Source organism: Moschus berezovskii, chromosome 10, assembly GCF_049115385.1.
Source record: "Moschus berezovskii isolate FMDL1 chromosome 10, NW_MosBer_1.0, whole genome shotgun sequence".
Lineage (NCBI taxonomy): Eukaryota > Metazoa > Chordata > Mammalia > Artiodactyla > Moschidae > Moschus > Moschus berezovskii.
The window spans coordinates 99,601,472-99,622,516 of NC_142469.1; positions in this window are offsets into that span (position 1 = coordinate 99,601,472).

Sequence of the window (21,045 nt, forward strand, 5' to 3'; positions counted from 1 at the left end):
AAAAGGCCAAACAATTTCATATGCATATTCAGAACAGGATGAATTATAAACATTCTAAGAACTGTTCATTTCTAGAAGATGAGAATATTGTGCAGTTTTACTTGAATATTTAATTAACTAAATGTGTGAAATTTAAATAGAATACATCATTGCATTTGGGAGAGAAAAATATAGAATGAGGATAAAAACAAATCAAAAATCTGGAAAGAGAACTGAAAGAATAGAAAAAGAAAAAAACTAAATAAGTAGGGTAAATGGTAGAAATAAATATAAACAAATCACATTTATCTTTATTAAAAGGGAAGACTATCAGAATGTGTAGAAGGGAGCAAAGAAGAGAATGGAAAAGAAAGAAAAATAGAGAAAGAGGAACACTCTAACATTCTATGGGGCTACTGCATTCGTTTTTTAAGAGCTTTATTGAGATACAACTCACATATCAAACAATTCACCCATGTAAAGAATACAATTTGATAGGGTTAGGGCTTCCCTGGTGGCTCAGATGGTAAATAATCTGCCTGCAATGCAGGATTCAGTTCAGTTCAGTTCAGTCGCTCAGTCGTGTCCAACTCTTTGCGACCCCATGAATCACAGCACGCCAGGCCTCTCTGTCCATCACCAACTCCCGGAGTTCACTCAAACTCATGTCCATCAAGTTGGTGATGCCATCCAGCCATCTCATTCTCTGTCGTCCCCTTCTCCTCCTGCCCCCAATCCCTCCCAGCATCAGAGTTTTTCCAGTGAGTCAATTCGTCGCATGAAGTGGCAAAGTATTGGAGTTTCAGCTTTAGCATCAGTCCTTACAATGAACACCCAGGATTGATACCTGGGTTCAGTTCCTGGGTTGGGAAGACTACCTGGAGGAAAGCAATCCACTCCAGTATTCTTGCCTGGAGAATCCTTATGGACAGAGCAGCCTGGCAGGCTACAGTCCATGGGATCACAAAGAGTTGAACACGACTGAGTGACTAAAGCACACAGAACATTTGCAGATATATATACTCATCACCAGTCAATTTCAGAATATTTTTTAATTATGTCGAAAATAAGCCACCCTAGATACAGTTAATGGAATGGAAGTTTTCAGACATAGGTGTTGGAGTGGGAGCAAAATGGGTGAAGTTGATTGAAAGATACAAACTTCCTATTAAAAACAAGTCCTAGGGATATAATTTGTAGCGTGATGACTCGTTAGTATAGTGGTGAGTATCCCTGCCTGTCACATGGTAGACTGGGGTTCAGTTCCCCAGATGGGAAGAGGGCAAAATATTTTGGGCTTCCCTGGTAGCGCAGCTGGTAAAGAATCTACCTGCAGTGCAGGAGATCTAGGTTCGATCCCTGGGATGGGAAGATCCCCTGGAGAAGGACTTGGCAACCCACACCAGTACTCTTGCCTGGAGAAGCCCACGGTCAGAGGAGCCTGTACAGTCCATGGGGTCACAGAGTTGGCACAACTGAGAGTAAGCACGTGGTGACTATAATGGATAATGCTGTTTCATTGAAACAGCAATGAAATTGTGTCTGTAATCTCTCTCTCTCTCTCTAAAAATATATACAGATCTGTATTCTTTAGCTATCACTCCCATATTCGCCACTTAATCCCCCAGCTAGATGAAGCAAACCCTAATCTGCTTTCTGTCTCTGCAGATTTCCCTATTCCATAGTTTCATATACATGGAATATATATATGGAGTTTCACGACTGCTTTATTTCATTCTTTAATGTTTTCAAGATTTATCCATGTTATTTATCAGTACTTTATTTCTTTTAGTGGCAAAATAATATTTCTTTTTATGGATATACCACATTTGTTTATGCATTAATCTGTTAATGGATATTTGAATTTTTTTTACATTTTCCTATTGTGAATAATTCTGCTGAGGATTCATGTACAAGTTTTTGTGTGAACATGTTTTAATATTTCTTAAGCATAGGCTCCAGGTGTTTCTTGACTTGCTACTATTGAATTCCAGTCCTCTGTAGTGAAAAGGACATCTCTTTTGGGTGTTAGTTCTAGAAAGTCTTGTAGGTCGTCATAGAACTGTTCAGCTTCTTCAACGTTACTGGTCGGGGCATAGACTTGGATTACCATGATATTGCATGGTTTGCCTTGGAAACAAACAGAGATCATTCTGTCGTTTTTGAGATTGAATCCAAATACTGCATTTCGGACTCTTACTCCATTTCTTCTAAGGCATTCCTGCCCACAGTAGTAGATATAATGGTCATCTGAGTTAAATTCACCAGTTCCAGTCCATTTTACTACACTGATTCCTAGAATGTCAATCTTCAGTCTTGTCATCTCCTGGTAGACCACTTCCAATTAGCCTTGATTCATGGACCTAACATTCCAGGTTCCTATGCAATATTGCTCTTTACAGCATCGAACCTTGCTTCCATTACCAGTCACATCAACAACTGGGTGTTGTTTTTGCTTTGGCTCCATCCCTTCTTTCTTTCTGGAGTTATTTCTCCAATGATCTCCAGTAGCATATTGGGCACCTACCAACCTGGGGAGTTCATCTTTCAGTGTCCTATCTTTTTGCTCTTCATAAGTGGGCCTTAGGAAGCATCACTTGGAACAAAGCTAGTGGAGGTGATGGAATTCCAATTGAGCTATTTCAAATCCTGAAAGACAATACTGTGAAAGTGCTGCACTCAATATGCCAGCAAATTTGGAAAACTCAGCAGTGGCCACAGCACTGGAAAAGGTCGGTTTTCATTCCACTCCCAAAGAAAGGCAATGCCAAAGAATGCTCAAACTACCACACAATTGCATTCATCTCACATGCAAGTAAGTAATGCTCAAAATTCTCCAAGCCAGGATTCACCGGTACGTGAACTGTGAATTTCCAGATGTTTAAGGTGGTTTTAGAAAAAGCAGAGGAACCAGAGATCAAATTGCCAACATCCGCTGGATCATTGAAAAAGCAAGAGAGTTCCAGAAAAACATCTATTTCTGCTTTATTGAAACTATGCCAAAGCCTTTGATTGTGTGGATCAGAATAAACTGTGGAAAATTCTGAAAGAGATGGGAATACCAGACCTCCTGACCTGCCTCTTGAGAAACCTGTATGCAGGTCAGGAAGCAACAGTTAGAACTGGACGTGGAACAGACTTGTTCCAAATAGGAAAAGGAGTACGTCAAGGTTGTATATTGTCACCTTGCTTATTTAACTTCTACGCAGAGTACATCATGAGGAATGCTGGGCTGGAAGAAGCACAAGCTGGAATCAAGATTGCCAGGAAAAATATCAGTAACCTCAGATATGCAGATGACACCACCCTTATGGCAGAAAGTGAAGAGGAACTCAAAAGCCTCTTGATGAAAGTGAAAGAGGAGAGTGAAAAGGTTGGCTTGAAGCTCAACATTCAGAAAACAAAGATCATGGCATCTGGTCCATCATTTCATAGGAAATAAATGGGGAAACAGTGGAAACAGTGTCAGACTTTATTTTTTGGGGCTCCAAAATCACTGCAGATGCTGATTGTAGCCATGAAATTAAAAGACGCTTACTCCTTGGAAGGAAAGTTATGACCAATCTAGATAGTATATTAAAAAGCAGAGACATTACTTTGCCAACCAAGGTCCGTCTAGTCAAGGCTATGGTTTTTCCCGTGGTCATGTATGGATGTGAGAGTTGGACTGTGAAGAAAGCTGATCGCCGAAGAATCGATGCTTTTGAACTGTGGTATTGGAGAAGACTCTTGAGAGTCCCTTGGACTGCAAGGAGATCCAACCAGTCCATTCTAAAGGAGATCAGTCCTGGGTGTTCATTGGAAGGACTGATGCTAAAGCTGAAACTCCAATACTTTGGCCACCTCATGTGACGAGTTGACTCACTGGAAAAGACTCTGATGCTGGGAGGGATTGGGAGCAGGAGGAGCAGGGGACGACAGAGAATGAGAAGGCTGGATGCCATCACTGACTCGATGGACATGAGTTTGAGTGAACTCCGGGAGTTGGTGATGGACAGGGAGGCCTGGCATGCTGTGATTCATGGGGTCACAAAGAGTCAGAGACAACCAAGGACTGAACTGAAGTAAATTGAACTTGCAAAGCAAGGGTACCCATATATTTGGTGAAGGATTATTCTATATTTTTCTATGAAGGTATTTTACAGATAAGATCAACATTTTAAAAATAAACTTTGAGTGAAGCAGATTACTCTTCATAATGTCAGTGGGCCTCATCCAATCAGTTGAAGGGCTTAACAGAAAAATACTCATCTCCCCGAAGAACAGGTAATGCTGCTAACAGAAAGCCAGTGGACTGGAAAAGCAGTTCTTTTGTGGGTCTCCAGCCTGATGTCTTACCCTGCAGACTTTGTACTCAACAGACCTCAATAATCATGTGAGTCAATTTCCAAAAATGAATCTTACTCCCTATAGATACACGTCCTATCGGTTCTGTTTCTCTGGAGAACCCTGAACAACATATGCAAGCGTGCTCAGTTGCTTCAGTCATTTCCAACTCTGCAACCCTATAGACTACAGCCCCCTAGGCTCCTCTGTCCATGGGGTTGCCCAGACCAGAGTACCTGAGTTAGTTGCCCATTTTCTCTTCCAGGGGATCTTCCCAACCCAGGGATCCAACCTGTGTTTCTTGCTTTTCTTGCATTGGCAGGTGGATTCTTTACCACTGAGCCACCTGGGAAGTCCCCCTGACCAACATACCAAATGATAACAAGAGCCAAGAAAGGTACACGTATCTAAATCCAGCTTTTTTTTTTTTTTTTTTTTTTGCTTTTTTAGAGTATTTGTTGAAGGAGCTATGTTTATATAGTCCCTTTGGTTTATATGGTTTATATGGCTCAGGAAAGAACAGACATGTCCAGGACCTCCTTAAAATGAGGTGTCTATTAGGAGTCTCCCAATACAAAGCTGGGCCTCCAAAAGTCTATATCCTTGATGTTAAAATACATAAGAAATAAAATGACCTCCATATCAGTGGAACTTTCTACCCTCATATCCTTGTCTAAACCTAATCACTTCCCAAAAGCCCCACTTCCTAAAATTGCCTCAAACAGGGAATCTGTAAACAGCTAGCCCTGTGGGAGTTTGCAACCTGAATTTGTAATACTTGGATGATCTGAATGAAACCCTCAAGCTAAGAATTTAGTATAAAGTGATTCCATGCTAGCAGGATTCCCAAGTTGTCTGGCAAAATAATAAATCATTTTGCAGAAAGTTGCTTCAACACAAACTTCAATGAAATTACATTATTAAAATCCAAGAGATTTGGGTACAAAGTAAAGAGCTAGAATGAGTAACAAAAACCAAAGCAAATACACCACTAAGTAAGGCATCAAAAGAGAAAGTCAGGAAAAACAGACATAAGAATCAAACACAAAAACACTAAGATAATGGAATTATCAAACATGGAACATAATATGGACACGTTCAATGTTCTTAAAGAAATAAGAAACTAAAATGGTGAGCAAAGCACAGGGGACTTTAAAAAAATCAGATCGAAGAATAAACTTCTAGAAACAAAAACTGTAATATTTTAAACTTAAGATATTAAAGAAAAATGAGTAAAGTTGGGGAGTTGATATATGTTATGGACAAAGTCCGTGTCTCCCCCAAATGCATATGTTGAAATCCTACTCCTTCCAACTGCTGATATTAGGAAGTGGGGCTTTTGGGAAGTGATTAGGTTTAGAAAAGGGTGTGAGGGTAGAACCCCTATGAATGGTATTTATACCCTTACAAGGGTCTGCAGAGAGTTTGCTTCCTCTCTGCTCTCTGCCACAGGAGGATAGAGAAAACAGCCATCTGCAGTGAGTTTTTATTTACCACATCTTTATTTTTTCAATTTATTAATGAAATGTTTAAGATATTCTCATGAGTGCACACGATATTAAATAAACATTCTGAAATTTTGATTTCCTGAATTTGTAAAATCCTGTGGCTTCCCTGGTGGCTCAATAGGTAAAGAATCACCTGCAATACAGGAGACCACCTGCAATGTAGACTTTGAGGTTCAATCCCTAGGTCAGGAAGATTCCCTAGAGAAGAAAATGACAACCCACTCCAGGATTCTTGCCTGGGAAATCCAATAATCAGAGGAGCCTGGTGGGATAGAGTTCACAGGGTTGCAAAGAGTCAGGCAGGACTTAAGAGTAAACCACCACCACTAGCCTTTCTTTAAGAAATTTACATTCAAATAGATTTCTTTCCATTATGGTGGGTAACTTTCTCATTAAAGTTATAAAGCCTCAGATTCTCAGGACAAACCTATGATTTTATATGTGTGTGTGTGTGTGTGTGTGTGTGTGTGTGTGTATTTGTATGTATGCAGTTCATTGGAAGGACTGATGCTAAAGCTGAAACTGCAATACTTTGGCCACCTCATGCGATGAGTTGACTCACTGGAAAAGACTCTGATGCTGGGAAAGATTGGGGGCAGGAGGAGAAGGGGACGACAGAGAGTGAGATGGCTGGATGGCATCACTGACTCGATGGACATGAGTTTGAGTGAAGTCTGGGAGTTGGTGATGGACAGGGAGGCCTGGCGTGCTGTGATTCATGGAGTCGCAAAGAGTTGGACACGACTGAGCAACTGAGCTGAACTGAACTGATATGTATATTTATATGTGTGTGTGTATCAGATACTCAAATTTGGAGCCCTATATCCTGTTAATCCTTTTCTTCCTCAGTCTAAATATCTTAATTATGTGGAAAAATTGTGAAATGAAGCAATAATGACAATAAATGACACTAGCATGTTATTAGAAACATTCTTCTAATGATTAGATTTTTACAAGTGTCTTCATGCCCCACATTAGTAAAAGGTTTTATTTGAAATGAACTAGTGCATTCAGAAAACGAAGATCATGGCATCTGGTCCCATCACTTCATGGGAAATAGATGGGGAAACAGTGGAAACAGTGTCAGACTTTATTTTTTTGGGCTCCAAAATCACTGCAGATGCTGATTGCAGCCATGAAATTAAAAGACACTTACTCCTTGGAAGGAAAGTTATGACCAGCCTAGATAGCATATTAAAAAGCAGAGACATTACTTTGCCAACCAAGGTCCGTTTAGTCAAGGCTATGGTTTTTCCAGTGGTCATGTATGGATGTGAGAGTTGGACTGTGAAGAAAGCTGATCGCCGAAGAATTGATGCTTTTGAACTGTGGTGCTGGAGAAGACTCTTGAGAGTCCCTTGGACTGCAAGGAGATCCAACCAGTCCATTCTAAAGGAGATCAATCCTGGGTGTTCGTTGGAAGGACTGATGCTAAAGCTGAAACTCCAATACTTTGGCCACCTCATGCGACAAGTTGACTCACTGGAAAAGACTCTGATGCTGGGAGCGATTGGGGGTAGGAGGAAACGGGGACAACAGAGAATGAGATGGCTGGATGGCATCACCGACTCGATGGACATGAGTTTGAGTGAACTCCGGGAGCTGGTGATGGACAGGGAGGCTTGGCGTGCTGTGGTTCATGGGGTCGCAGAGAGTCGGACACGACTGAGCGACTGAACTGAACTGAACTGAGTGCACAATAGTTCATATTTAAAGATCACAGAATGCCTCAAAGACAATCTTATAGTCACTTCTTTTACCACCCTATAGAAATGATCAATACATACAATACTGTGAACCAATGAAGCATAAGAAATGGAAAGGTGCCATTATTAAATTGACCAGTAGAGGTTCATTGTCAACATACTACATAACTTGGCACAACACTAATCCAGAAAATCATAAAAGCAAAATGGTTTTATTGCAGACGGAAGAATCTGCAGACATTATTAAGTGTGTTGAGTTAATAGCACTAATTAGAAGTGCTCAAGAGAAATGCTTTATAGAACATTATTAGTTCTGCAAAGACATACCAAAACAAACTACTGAGTGAAATATTGAAAACGATGAATGAATACTTAGAAACAAGGTATCAAATACTGTGTATATTTTGTATTGAGGATACAGCTGAAAAACAGGAAAACACAAAGGTTTTGTTTCAAAATACTTCGGGAACCCTGAGAGCTAATGTTTTGTCACTGACTATTTCAACCTATAAAGATTAGTGTTATCAAAATGGTGAATTAATAAATTCATAAACTCCAGACAACTTTCAGTTCAGTCGCTCAGTCGTGTCCAACTCTTTGCGACCCCATGAATCACAGCACGCCAGGCATCCCTGTCCATCACCAACTCTCGGAGTTCACTCAAACTCATGTCCACAGAGTTGGTGATGCCATCCAGCCATCTCATTCTCTGTCGTCCCCTTCTCCTCCCACCCGCAATCCCTCCCAGCATCAGAGTCTTTTCCAGTGAGTCAACTCGTCGCAAGAGGTGGACAAACTATTGGAGTTTAGCTTTAGCATCAGTCCTTCCAATGAACACCCAGGATTGATCTCCTTTAGAATGGACTGGTTGGATCTCCTTGCAGTCCAAGGGACGCTCAAGAGTCTTTTCCAGCACCACAGTTCAAAAGCATCAATTCTTCGGCAATCACCTTTCTTCACAGTCCAACTCTCACATCCATACCTGACCACTGGAAAAACCATAGCCTTGACTAGACGGACCTTTGTTGGCAAAGTAATGTCTCTGTTTTCTAATATGCTATCTAGGACTACTTTAGCTCCATATTTAAAAAAAAAAATGAGTTGCAAGTTTCTCATGTCCTTTGAAGAATGCTTGGTGTTGTCCAGCAGACATATTTGGGTTGGTCTGAATCTAGGGGAATCTTTTCTTTTACAATCTGTAGAGATAAAACTTACCTTGTAGAGCTGATGGTGATGAAGGTGTTTCTGTTTCAAGGTAATTCAAATGGTCTTATTCATAGAGATGCAAATGAGCTTTGTTTCTTGGAGTGTAACTGATTTCCTCCCACATAGAGGAGATGATTCCAAACATTACATGTTATTATCCTGAGGTTCTTGGATCAGTTTGCTTCTATTAGTAAATTCATTTCAGCTGTCTTAACTGCCTATGTATGAGCCTATTCTTTGGATTCTCCTTTTAACTTGTTTTAACATCTTACCGAATCTCTTATTAATTAGTAAACTGAATAAAATCTTTGACACATATTCAGTTTATAGTTTCATGGGAGTCACAATTTTAAGTTTTACAAAATAAATTTCTTTAACAATGTGAATATGCTCCAGTTTCTCATTAATATTTTAAAAATTATTTTATATGTATACTTTTTAATTAAACAAGGAGGCCATAAGACAAGTGGTTTTAATGCCTTAGCTGCCTTTGTAAGCAACCAAACACAAGCCTGTAAATACCTCAAGGCCAAGAAATTAAAACCTAAAGACAGACAATTACAAATGGCCAACCAGATTTTCCCAAATAATGCAACTACTTAAGCTACAGCCAATCAAATAATTGCTTTGCTTTGCTTCCCCTTCTTCTCTTTAAAAGTCTTCCCCGGCCCCTGTGGGTAGAGTTCCAAGGCATGTCTTATTTGATGTTACCTGATTGGAAGTGAATTTTTCCCAATTATTAATTTTCTTAATTTTTAAAAATATGTCTAAGTTCGTCTTTTAACAGTTCAACATCTAATATTTAAAAGTTTCCATAATATTTGTATTTTATCTTTATCATGTTTATAAGGTAAAATGAAAGTACAGTTTGTTTCACTAACCTTCATACAAAGGGTGACCATATGAACTTTTGTTCAAACTACAATGTTTTGAAAGTACACCTGGCACTGTTAATAACTGCACTGGCACAGCAGATTGAACTAGGAGAGTCCGGAAAAACCACTATTGCCCTGGACAAACCAGGACTCATGGTCATACAAGTGACCCTAAGTCCCCTCTAGGTCATACCAGCATGTCATATAGATGCTGTTTTCTATGTGTTCCTTAATGTGAAACATGTTGGGAAGTAGTGCCATATAACTTTATAGTTTTTGAACATGCTACAATTCATTTATTTTTCTGTTGATGAATATGCAAGCTGTTCTCAAATTTTTACATTACAAATAATTCCGCTCAGAGCATCTTTGTCCACGCCTCCTTGTAGGCACATGGGATAGTTACCCTAGGGAATAGATTGAGCAGTATTACCATATTCTACTTTTCAAGAAGTCTATTTATTTTCCAAAGTGGTTATCTTCACTTACATTCATTCATCAGCACTCTTTTCTCCATATCTTTGCCAACACCTATCCCATCACTTCATGGGAAATAGATGGAAAAACAGTGGAAACAGTGTCAGACTTTATTTTTTTGGGCTCCAAAATCACTGCAGATGGTGATTGCAGCCATGAAATTAAAAGATGCTTACTCCTTGGAAGGAAAGTTATGACCAACCTTGATAGTATATTAAAAAGCAGAGACATTACTTTGCCAACAAAGGTCCATCTAGTCAAGGCTATGGTTTTTCCAGTGGTCATGTATGGATGTGAGAGTTGGACTGTGAAGAAAGCTGATCGCCAAAGAATTGATGCTTTTGAACTGTGGTGCTGGAGAAGACTCTTGAGAGTCCCTTATACTGCAAGGAGATCCAACCAGTCCATTCTAAAGGAGATCAATCCTGGGTGTTCATTGGAAGAACTAATGCTAAAGCTGAAACTCCAATACTTTGGCCACCTCATGCGATGAGTTGACTCACTGGAAAAGACTCTGATACTGGGAAGGATTGGGGGCGGGAGGAGAAGGGGCTGACAGAGAATGAGATGGCTGGATGGCATCACCGACTCGATGGACATGAGTTTGAGTGAACTCCAGGAGTTGGTGATGGACAGGGAGGCCTGGCGTGCTGTGATTCATGGGGTTGCAAAGAGTCGGACACGGCTGAGCGACTGAACTTAACTGAACTGAACTGATTAATATTAAACATATTAATCTTTGCTAATTTGATGAGTTTGAAATTGCATCTCAGGGTTTTCCTGTGCTCTTCTGTAACCACAGGAAGTTTAAACATTTTTTCAAATATATTTTGCCATTTATGAACATGACAGATTGCTCCATTTATTTTGGCATGTTTATTACATATTTTTTAAAATGCTATCTTTCCTCCAAATAGGTTATGCATGCATTTTATAGGATTAGTTCCCAGTTATTGTCTATTTTTTAAACCATTGTAAATGCTATTACTTTTGTAAAATTACATTTTCTAATTCTCATTGTTATTGTTAGAATTACAACTGACCTTTGTATGTTGATCATATGTCTAGTTATCTTGCTGAACTCTTATTAATTAAGTGCAAAGGCAAGAAATTTTAAAAAATGTATTTTCTCTCTGGTAGCCAAGACCCTGGAAGTGATGTGCACACATTAGACTTAAATGGGGAATCAATATCATTGCCATTTCAACTGATAAACAGTTATGAAGACATTAGGCTCCTCTGCAGCAGCTGCCACTGGAGTTCTAGGTATGAACCCTGGCTTCAGAGGTTGTAGAAAGGCTTCTTGCTGATGCAGATCATGGTAAATTAGAATGATTCTAAAACCAGCAGAAGTCGGTTCATCTCTTAGACTTGGCATGTGACTTCCTGATTACTAAAAATTATTACTCATCAAACTTGTATCAAGAAAAAAATAGTATGCATCCGATGCTTTTTCTTTTGGTAAAACAAAAAGCAACAAACAGAACTGATAAAGCTTTCAGGGTATCTATCACTTTCAAATTCACTTAACAGTTTGTGCTTATGGCCCTTGAGGATTTCACTTAAAAAAAAAAAAATCCTGTTTCCTAAGCTCTGCTCAGAACCAATTAATTACCTTGGAGTAGGCCCAGCATCCATAAACTTTAAAACCTCACCAGGGTATTTTAATGCACAGCCAGAGTTGAGGGTAGACTGTACACTTAGAGGTAACAAATGCCAGGAGTAGCATTGCTTCTTTGCATATCACAACATCAAAAACAGGAACCAAACAGAAACTGATAAAGCTGGTGTTTTAGCAATAAACAAACAAATAAATAAAAGTTTAGCAACGTGGAGGAAGCATGAGTCAGATAACCACAACACCCTAGAATTTATAATGGCCAAGAATATAAACAAAACCCAGGGCCTCTTTCCAAAGCAACCGAATCAGAACATGGCAGAGTGGGAGTTATTTCTCGAAATCTCAGATGACTCTAACGCGCAACACAGAGTTAGCAAAGGCAACTGAAGAATACTGATGGCTGGGATGTTTTAACCAATTGTATTTCAACCAATAGCATCAAAACCTTCTTGGATCTAGAGTCCCTAGAACATGGGGCTTTCCCTTAAGGGGAAGGAGTGTACTACACTCAATCAACATTGGAATGAGTTCATCCGGAACAAAGAATGATGATTTAAGGAGGCAAGTGTTTGTCGCTCAGTCGTATCCAACTGTTTGTGATCCTATGGACTGTAGCCTGCCAGGTTCCTCTGTCCAAGGGATTTCCTAGGCAAGAATACTGGAATGGGTTGCCATTCCCTTCTCCAGGGGATCTTCCTGACTCAGGGATCGAACCCAGGTCTCCTGCACTGCAGGCAGACTCTTTACTGTCTTAGCCACGAGGGGACCGTGAAAAGTCTGCCTCAACTCCAAGGCATGGAGATGCCTGAGCATTGTGACACAGGGAGTGATGTGGTAGGAGAACAATATGGCAGGAAATCCTGCAGTTAGACTTGAACTGTGGGTTCTGAACACATCCTGCATAGCACGAAAGATACTCACACTCTCTTCTTCCCATCTCTTATCCAAAGAAAAGGGTTTTAATCAGGACCATCCACCTGCTTTTACCTAGAGACAATCATAAATAATCTTAGCTTACCTTCTATCATGGTTTACTTTGTTGCCCAGAGGCCATTGCCAAAGTGTAAATAGGAGTGAGTGGCCAAGAATGAATGCAACCCTTGCCCTGCCATACGACCAATTTCTGAATTAACCTGCCTTCAACATACTCCACGGTTCACAGGGTCGCAAAAGAGTCAGACAGGACTTAGCAACTAAACAACAACAAACAACACTCTTCATTCTGACTGTAATTTTTCCATGTTCCTTCTCCAAACACATGAACACATTTTCCCATTTGAGTTTTTTTTTTCCCCCCTCCCTTTCTTTTTAATGCTCAAGCAGGCCAAAGAAAAACAGGCCTAGTGGTGAGTTCAACGGGACAACGTTTGCTGGTGGTGAAGCTGGATGTGAGTTCATTCAAATGCAGTTTGAAGTTTACTTTGGCTTTTGTGCCTTCTCAAAACTAAATATATTTGATTCAATAAATTTGGAAATATGAATTTTCCACAGCACCCTGACGAAGGCAGGTCAGGCTGGGTCAGGTCTATTTGGAGGTCAATAACTGGGGCTAATTCTGGCTTGGCTCAGCACAACTATGGCCCCAGAGTGTTCAGAAATGCTCCGCATTTCTATTTAGGGGTCAGAGTTAAAAGAAAACATGTGCCCAGCTTGAACTCTGCATTTTAGAATCACAATGTCACAACAACCAGGCTATGAACTGTAAATCTCTATGGAAAAAGAGAGGTAGGGGTAGGGGGTAGAGAGAGATTAAATCTGAAAAGCAGTTAAAAAGAGGTTGGGACCTATGATTAGCTTTGCATTAAAAAGAAGCTGAGTTGTTTAAGATTACTACTCAAAATTTGGTATTTTTGCATCTATATTTTTAGGAATTAATCATTTTTAGCATGCCACCAGAGTAAGTTTGGTTGGTTTATTTGTTTCATTTATTCATGAACCCTTTCACTCTTATGAAGTACCTACTATGTAGTAGGGGCTTCCCAGGTAGCAAAGTGGTAAAGAATTCACCTGCAAATGCAGCTGACTCAGGAGACACAGGTTCAACCTGGGTTGGGAAGATCCCCTGGAGGAGGAAATGGAAACCTACTCTAGTATTCTTACTGGGATAACCCCATGGACAGAGAAGCCTGGCAAGCTACAGTCCATGGGGCCACAAAGAGTTGGACACGACAGAGCTCGTGCACACACACACACTATGTAGCAGATACTGTTGCAGAAAGGGGGACCCCTTCCAGGGCCCGAAACTGGGCTCTTCTCTAACACTCAGAAATGAATTGTCCAAGGAGACACATGTGCTGACAAAGCAAGAGATTTTATTGGGAAAGGGCACCCGGGTGGAGAGCAGTAGGGTAAGGGAATCCAAGAGAACTGCTCTGCCATATGGCTCGGGTTTTATGGTGATGGGATTAGTTTCTGGGTTGTCTTTAGCCAACCATTCAGACTCAGAGTCCTTCCTGGTGGCACACGCCTTGTTCAGGCAAGATGTTTGCCAGAGAGAAGGATTCTGGGAGGCGCTTGGACATGTGGTGTCTCCTTTTGACCTTTCCAGAACTCTTCCAGTCGGTGGAGGCTTATTAGTTCCGTGTTCCTTACCAGAACCTCCTGTCATAAAACAACTCATGCAAATAGTTACTATGGTACCTGGCCAGAGTGGGCGGTTTCAGTCAGTGTGCGTCCCCTAACAATACCGTAATGGTCATTCCAAAAGCTAATAACCTTGTATCTCAATGGCCAACCATTCCCTACATAAGTCAAGCCTGCAATGTTCATGACAGTCTTCTTAAACCCAATTCCTTCCTCTCAATTTCTGGCTACCTTTGAATCTAAACTTGAGGCAGTTCTCATATATCAGCCTGATCTAGATGCTGACTTCAGCAGGGGCTTGGTGCTTTTCTTTCTGGCCTTCTCACTCTCCCTAAGTAATTAAGTTCCCTAATGATAACGAAGCATCATTACAATAATATTGATACCTGCTGTAATCACTGGCATTCTGGCTTTTCAATTTCCAGTATTTGCCTTGGATCAAGTAGCTCAGTGCTAATGCAACAGAAGGTCACCCGATGAAGGGGCTGATAGCAACGAGGGCAGCTCTGCTTAGCATGCACAGAGGATTATGCTTTTCTGGCTTGTAGAGCTAATCTTTCAAGTTGTCCTTTTTTGACTTTCTCAGTTTAATCAGTTTAATCTCATCTTCCCTCTTTTCTGATTGCAAGGATTTTCTGCAGAAACCTTGCCTCCACAATAAAGACCATGTGGCAATTTATTCTCATATTGATTTCAACATTTCTGTTCCTCTACCAATGAGCCAGGAATCTGGGGAGGGAGAGGAAGGGTTTTGAGGAGGTTGGAGGAAGAAGAGCCAGGAGAAGGATGGGACAGGAATAGAAGCTGAAAGCCCTGGATCCTTTCATTAGTCAGAAAGCCACACACTCCAGTTAAGTGGGAAAACGAACTACATCTTAAACGCACTGGAAGCAGAAATGACAGCCAAATGGGAACGTCTCTATAATGATTAAAGTTAAAGACAGCTATACCAAGGGATTCTTTCCATATCCACACTGAAGAAATAGATACACCAGACAGACACACCCAACAGACAGACAGACAATACACACATACACAGACACACACACACACCGCTTCTCAATCAGAGACATTACACGTGTCGAAGAAGATGAATCACACAGTGACATCTCCCTCACAGACTGAGTGGATTTTGGTTTTATTCTTCCTCTGTCTGCACAAAAGGGTGGACAGTATCTTCCTAAAAGCAGACAAAAAAACCATTTGCCACGAGAGGGGAAAGACAAAAAATGGGATTGGATGGTGGTGAGTTCACTTTTGAATATGTCTTTGAACTGTTACTAGACAGCCTGGTGGGTATGTTCTGGACTGCAGTAGTGCAGACTGAGGTGGAAAACTCTGAAATAGAAGAGAGTTGGGGAAGTAGATGCATTTAAAAAGCGGTTGTGCTCTTGAGATAAACAAGTGTCGCAAGTCAAACTAATAGGATCGACTGTGTAGTTTTTAAAGATTTTGGAAATTGAACAACTCGAGGGTTTGGTCAACCCCATCATGCCCACTGGAAAACATCACAAAACAAAAATAGAAAAAAAAATTTCCCATTTTTGTTTCATAAGAAAGAACCGAATGCCTTTTTAAGCATCAAATTTCTTTGTGGTTCAACAAAACTATCAAAAAAATTAAAAAGAAGAAAGAGGGAAAAGAAATTTTATACATGAACTCAGGAGGACTGAAACGAATTGTCCCTTTTTAAATGCCCAACGTCTTTCGATTTGCTCTATATGAACTACAACCATTAAATGTTTAGTGAGTGCCAAAACCAGTTTTACTTTGCAGTGATTACATTGAGTTCTAAAAATCGCAAGATTTAAAATGGGCCAAATCACTGCCCCAGATATCTGTCTCCTAAAACAGGGTGAGAGAGGGTGGAGGGTAGGGAGCCAAGTATTTTGCACAATGAATACACTGCATTTCCACGATCCCTGGTGAATCTTTGTACTTTCTCTTCAGGGTTCCTAGAGATAATGATATACTATAGCCAGCTGAAAAGAACATCTGTTTTAAGAACTGTGAACTTATAGGAGCCATTTGTCTGTCTGATCCATTCTCATTACCTCCCTTCCCATTTTGCACCTTTATATTTCTGCACTGATCAAATCTATGCAAAATAAAGGGACTGAGAAAAACACTAAACAGCTATAATTTCTTCTCCTTTCAAAAGGTTACCCGCCACCTTTCCTGTTAAATAATTCTGCTTGATATAAACACCCAACTTTTTCTTGTAAGCATGTGTTTCCCTTCCCCTTTAAATGGAAGTCTTTGGTTCACTAGGGCTTACCGCTTAATGACAATGTGGTGGAGTTAGCCCAGGAGAACAATGCATCCATTAATCTGCCTCATGCTTAATTGGGAACTACTGTATGGGCTGGCATTTCAAACACAGATTGCAAATGTACTTGAATTAGTTACTGTTTAATTGATACAACTGGCACTCGGCCTAGAACCAACATGCAGCTACTGTAAAAAGAGCAAGGCTTGAAAGGAGGGAGAAAAAAATACAAGGTATGATTGTGATTCATCTTTTATATCAATTATTTGTGGAATATAATTACATAGTTTTTCATATTGCTTTAACAAGCAATAGACCAAAACAGGCTGCTAAAAAATGCCTGTAACGCTTGCTGACACAAAGAATAACAGCAGTGACTCCCAACTCCCTCTCTTTCTTGATTCTACCCTTATGCCTGCAAGAATAGTTATGTATGTACAACAGAGTTTGGGAAATGCGATATTTACAAAGGAATGAAATGCCTAAGAGAATAATTTCGACAATGCCTCCAGAATGGCAGGAGTTCAAGGAAATAGAATGCTATCATGGCAATAATTCAACTTTATTACCGTTCACACTAGTGTTACTATGAACATATTTTCAATAGAGAAAAAATAATATCTTGAGATTAATCCCCAAATAATTCCACTTAGGCACATCATGCAGGAACAATTAGGCTCTCCCCAACTTGTCTTTGACTAGAGAACATTTTAATTCCAGAATTATTTTAATGATGCTGATGGTGATCATGTCTTGAGCACCTTCTACACACCCAGAATCATACTAGGTGATTCAATAAAAAATGTTTTGTGTATCTTCCAACCTTCATGCTTCTCTCCCCAGTTTGAATCATTTCATTGTTTAAATTGATGTAAAATAATTGGTTTGAGAAAAGAATTGAACTGGACTTTTTTACCCTTTTAAAAAAGTTAACCCACTTTTAGACTTTAATGATTTTGCTTGTTGTAAAACACTCAACTGCCAGCTTGATTTTATAGGTATATGCTAATCATATGAGAGCTTATACCTTTTTCATACACAGGATTCCTATAAAACATCCCAAATTCTTTGCCAACCTGCTGCAAAATTCCCCTCATTGGTTTAGTGAAGAGTTATTGAAAATCCACTGTTCATCCAGTTTGGTGTTTGCATTGAGTGAGATATTACATAAAACTGATCTTGATGATACTATCAATGAGCTTCTAATTGCCAAAATCAAAGAGACAGTTTATATTCCATTTTAAAAAATTATTTGTCATTGACCATTTTTTTGGTAATACATGACTTTTCTTTGGTTGAATTTTTGTAATAGTTAACAACGTTGTCCTTGGTTTCTCTGAAATAAAGCCCTCCTGGTTTTCTTCCTGCCTCTCTGACTGCTTTGAGGGCTATCTCTCTTCATCCAACATTTAAATATGGGGGCATTAATATCTCAGGTCTCTTTCACTCTATACACTTTCTCTGTGCAGTTTCATCTTATACTACTGACTCTACATGCACACCACAGGGCCCTAAACAAATATCATAATTACAGAGATTTATTTTCTGCAAAACAATATACGCAAGTTGTTTTTTTTTTTAATCACTAGGAGTAATATCTTATAAAAATTCCTAACTCTCTTCTTACCCTGCAGATCACTCTATGGTAATCCAGTCCCAGACACACAAAACTAATTGGTTGTCTCTAGTATAAAGTCTAATACCAGGTTGTAAATCTGTTCAACAATGGACTTCCTTGCAAACTCACCTTTTCTGCCTCTTATCCTTTCTTGTAAAGTGGTGTCCCTCATACCTAGTCACCCAAACTGCCAGCCTGAGTCATGACTTTTCCCCATCCTTCATTGCTCACCCACCACCTCTACCAGCCCAACTGGATCACGAGTGCTGCAGTTTAATGTCCATTTACTGTTTTTCAATTAAAAGACGCTTACTCCTTGGAAGGAAAGTTATGACCAACCTTGATAATATATTAAAAAGCGGAGACATTACGTTGCCAACAAAGGTCCATCTAGTCAAGGCTATGGTTTTTCCCATGGTCATGTATGGATGTGAGAGTTGGACTGTGAAGAAAGCTGATCGCCGAAGAATTGATGCTTTTGAACTGTGGTGTTGGAGAAGACTCTTGAGAGTCCCTTGTACCGCAAGGAGATCCAACCAGTCCATTCTAAGGGAGATCGATCCTGGGTGTTCATTGGAAGGACAGATGCTAAAGCTGAAACTGCAATACTTTGGCCACCTCATGCGACAAGTTGACTCACTGGAAAAGACTCTAATGCTGGGAAAGGTTGGGGGCGGGAGGAGAAGGGGACGACAGAGAATGAGATGGCTGGATGGCATCACCGACTCTGTGGACATGAGTTTGAGTGAACTCTGGGAGTTGGTGATGGACAGGGAGGCCTGGCATGCTGTGATTCATGGGGTCACGGAGAGTCGGACACGACTGAGCGACTGAATTGAACTGAACTGTTTTTCACAAGTGTTTTTTCTTCCCTGTCCTCAATGTCACCGTGTTGCTTAGACCCTTCTTCAGATCAGATCAGATCAGTTGCTCAGTCGTGTCCGACTCTCCGCGACCCCATGAATCACAGCACGCCAGGCCTCCCTGTCCATCACCAACTCCCGGAGTACACTCAAACTCATGTCCACAGAGTCGGTGATGCCATCCAGCCATCTCATTCTCCGTTGTCCCCTTCTCCTCCCGCCCCCAACCTTTCCCAGCATCAGAGTCTTTTCCAGTGAGTCAACTCGTCGCATGAGGTGGCCAAAGTATTGCAGTTTCAGCTCTAGCATAAGTCCCTCCAGTGAACATCCAGGATTGATCTCCTCTAGACCCTTCTTACTTCTCACCTGAATGTTCACAATCACCTGCTAGCCAGTTTTTCTGCCAAACAGTGGAAACAGTGTCAGACTTTATTTTTGGGGGCTCCAAAATCACCGCAGATGCTAATTGCAGCCATGAAATTAAAAGACGCTTACTCCTTGGAAGGAAAGTTATGACCAACCTTGATAGTATATTAAAAAGCAGAGACATTACTTTGCCAATCAAGGTCCGTCTAGTCAAGGCAATGGTTTTTCCCGTGGTCATGTATGGATGTGAGAGTAGGACTGTGAAGAAAGCTGATCGCCGAAGAATTGATGCTTTTGAACTGTGGTGTTGGAGAAGACTCTTGAGAGTCCCTTGTACCTCAAGGATATCCAACCAGTCCATTCTAAGGGAGATCGATCCTGGGTGTTCATTGGAAGGTCTGATGCTAAAGCTGAAGCTGCAATACTTTGGCCACCTCATGAGGCGAGTTGACTCACTGGAAAAGACTCTGATGCTGGGAAAGGTTGGGGGTGGGAGGAGAAGGGGACGACCGAGAATGAGATGCTGGATGGCATCACCGACTCTGTGGACATGAGTTTGAGTGAACTCCAGGAGTTGGTGATGGACAGGGAGGCCTGGCATGCTGTGATTCATGGGGTCGTGGAGAGTCGGACACGACTGAGCGACTAAACTGAACTGAACTGAATAGTCCTTTCCATAGAGATGACTCCAAAGCAAGAACATGGACCCTTTCTTGCTGAAGATCCTCAAGTATTGCCATAGGCTTCAGGAAAAGGCTTGGTTTATGTTCTAGTGCCTGCCAATTTCTCTTGTTTTCCTTTTCCCATTTTTCCAGATGTCCCCAGCCTTCTCCTGGTTCATTCCCACTTTCTCTTCAAGGCTCAGTTTTAACGGTCATTCACCCATGAGGCTGTCTCTGGCCCTTCTTGGCTAAGTTAGGTGTTCCTCTTCGTCCTCCCTTAGTTCCCCATGTATCCTTCTGTTCCAGACTTGACTGTATTGCATTACAACCACAAGCTACTCTTTTGCCTTCCTTGTTAGACTTTAATCACATTCTGTTTTTGCTGAAAAAGAGTGAAAATCAAATTTTAATTTTAAACTATTGATTTGCCCTACTTATGAAAAAAAATTAATCTTGTTTCTTGGTATATTAGAAGAGATACAAAACATAATGTTGGAGAGGGGAGGGATAACTTAGGAGTTTGGGATTAACAGATGCATACTACTATGTACAAAATAAAGTCGAAAAACAACAAGGACCTACCACATGGCACAGAGAACCATATCTAATATCTTGCAATAACCTATAATGGAAAAGAATATATATACATGTACGTATAATAGAATCGCTTTGCTATACACTTGAAAATAGCATACATAACACATTGTAACTCAAAAATACTCAAATTTTAATAAAAAACATAATACTGGACTCAGTTTTATGTACTGACTATATAAATAATGTTTGCTCTCTATTTTCTTTGCCACTAACCAGCTGAGTAACACAAAGCAAACCATTTAGCATCTCAAAGCATCATCATCTGTAATATTATCTCTTTGATCTTTGTAACACTGATCTTCACACCCATGTGTTTTTTCCCCCATGTTATGTTGTGTAGTTAATCATTTAATAAAGGTACTAATGGTTTAATATTGCTGAATGAAAAT